The 2,775-nt window shown below is 41.5% G+C and overlaps 1 long non-coding RNA gene across 1 annotated transcript; it reads right to left on the bottom strand.

Annotated features, from left to right (window-relative positions):
* Positions 1-268: 268 nt before the first annotated feature.
* Positions 269-2,402, bottom strand: LOC134639893 (uncharacterized). Its single transcript, XR_010095390.1, has 3 exons — positions 2,322-2,402; positions 1,907-1,983; positions 269-298 (listed from the first exon to the last, which is right to left on the bottom strand). It is a non-coding gene; the product is annotated as an uncharacterized LOC134639893 (long non-coding RNA).
* Positions 2,403-2,775: the final 373 nt, after the last annotated feature.

Here is a 2,775-nt window from a genome sequence, read left to right as displayed (position 1 = left end):
ATGGCTTTCTGCAAGAGTCTGTTTCTTAGACCATGCACTAGTGAGACGCACTGCCTTCCACCAATGTTCATTAGGATGTTCTGAATGACTTCAAAGATGTCCTTAAGTTCCTTTGGATAGTCTATGTTGAGGGCAAAAAGAAGGCCCATCAGCATGGAAATGGCACTTGAGACATCCCTCAGATTAGACAGGATTACTGCCGCCTCAAGGACAACCAACACATCGATGATGTCTTCTTCTTTCACCATCACAATGCAACTTTCATCCTCTTAGAAAACGTGTCTTCAATACCTGTCGGCTATAAAAGGGTTCAAAGACAAAAAATAAAATAAAATTACACAATTACAATTACACAATATTCCTTGTGCTTAAGAATTCATGTCTTTCCAAAGAAGAGCCATTCTGATGCTTTGGATGATGGTGATTGGCTTTGGGTAACACTTATTAGTTGTTAAAGTTTTTTCAGAATGAGATATGCACCCCCATGTTACAAATCCATTTCTTGCTTTAAACAAAGACCATGTTCATAAATAACTGAGCATGTCTTCAATTGCAGAATTCAAACAAAATTTTCAATTTAAAGTGTAAATGGCCTGTATTTGTATAGCGCTTTACTAGTCCCCTAAGGACTCCAAAGCGCTTTACACATTCAGTCATTCACACACATGGGTGGATGACTGAATCGTGACTCAAGAGTTGACAGTTCGCCTTATAATCGGAAGGTTGCCGGTTCGAGCCCCGGCTCCGACAGTTTCAGTCGTTGTGTCCTTAGGCAAGACACTTCACCTGTTGCCTACTGGTGGTGGTCAGAGGGCCCGGTGGTGCCAGTGTCCGGCAGCCTCGGCTCTGTCAGTGCGCCCCAGGGCGGCTGTGGCTACAATGTAGCTGCCATCACCAGTGTGTGAATTTAAATCTACTTATGCTAAATATTGGCTGTGCTCTAAACCAAATCTGGCTGAGAATACATGAAATGTGCAAACTGCAGCTACACTACAGGATCAGATTGTGGCTCCATAGACAATGCTTCTTTAATCAGTTTATTGATTAAAGTTTATTTTTTTTCCACCTATATTAACAGCATGAAAAAAGAGCATATAGACATAATAATAATGCATTGGATTTATATAGTGCTTTTCAAGGCACCCAAAGCGCTTTACAATGACGGTATTCATTCACACACTGGTGGAGGCAAGCTACGGTTGTAGCCACAGCTGCCCTGGGGCAGACTGACAGAAGCGAGGCTGCCATATCGCGCCATCGGCCCCTCTGGCCAACACCAGTAGGCGGTAGGGTAAAGTGTCTTGCCCAAGGACACAACGACCAGGACAGAGAGGCCGGGGATCGAACCGGCGACCTTCCGGTTACAGGTGCCCTTCCCAACCCCCTGAGCCACGGTCGTGGCTGAACAGGTTGCATAATTGGCACTGAATATCAACATCCACCTTTACCCAGCTGCCCAATGACTCTCGGCCAGTAACCTTTAATTGCTTACCCAGTCTACACAGTCTCTTTTCCAGGGTCCAGGACATTTCACCAAAGTATTGCCCCCCACAGCTGTAGCAGCCACTGCAGCCCCTTAAATGTCCTAATATCTCTGCCATTACAATATACAATGTGAGAAATCAAACGTAAAGCTGAAGTGAACGGTACAGCAGCGAAATGTCAAAGACCCTGGTGAAGACATGAATAAACACAAGACACTAATAATATCAATGCTAGCTTGCCAGTTAGTTTCTCTGAAACCCAGACCAAATCCAGTGTCAAAGATCTTGTAATAATACATTTGGTGAGGAAAAAGTACACATGTTATCATGTGGCATCTATTGTTTCATAGATGCCACATGTTTAATTTAAAATCCACTGTGGTGCTGTCATTATTAAATTTACTAAAAGAAACAATGCTAACCTTCACAGTCTTGAAAGTGTGTGAGGGATCTTCCTTTAGAAAATGAGGTCCTCTGTCCTCTTCCTTTGTGTAGGGCTCTGGTCAAAGAAGTCAAAAAGAAAACAAAAACACTTTTTAAACAGTGTTTATGAAGCATGTAGACAGCTCCAAATTCACAGCTTTTTGATACATAATTCCATCAATATATGATTATCATTGGAGATTTGGAATCAGGCTTATCAGGACATTCAAGTAGAATATGATATCCAACCTACCACCAATATACACAGATTCTGTAAAAGTTACCACACTAAATGTCCGGTTGTGAAATATGATGACAGACTTTACTTATCAGCTTTCTTTCAATGAGTTCATCAGTTGAACTGGATAACCTAAAACTTAAACAAAGGAGAAGATTTCGCAGTTGAACACTTACATCATCATCGAAGCATTTTATGAGCCTAGTTAGCCCTCCTATGCCGCTCTTGATTTTGTACAGCTCCACGAACCTCTCCATAATGCTCAAGCACAGCAAAAAGGAACCCTTTCAGGTCAACAGATGTAAGACGGGCAAATTCTGCTTCAACCTGAGCAATAGAAGAAGAGGGGTGGAGAGTACAGGCAGAATAAAAAAAGATTCTTTGAGACCCAAATTTAAGCAAACGGTCATCTGAGGCCCATTAGAGAAAACACAAACACACAAAAGCAAACAAACAAAAAGATGCACTTTACCTGCCGTTCAGCAAACAAGGAAGTTCAGAGAACAATAAGCTCAGTCTTGAAATCTTTTAAAGTAGAATGATTGTGAAAATGACTTATGTGATGTAAAACTTTAGTAAACGTGCGATTAAAAGAACACTGAGTAAAAGGACAAGTAACAATTTCCTTTT

Source organism: Pelmatolapia mariae, linkage group LG13 (genome assembly GCF_036321145.2).
Source record: "Pelmatolapia mariae isolate MD_Pm_ZW linkage group LG13, Pm_UMD_F_2, whole genome shotgun sequence".
Lineage (NCBI taxonomy): Eukaryota > Metazoa > Chordata > Actinopteri > Cichliformes > Cichlidae > Pelmatolapia > Pelmatolapia mariae.
This window is presented reverse-complemented; position numbering and strand designations above follow the sequence as displayed.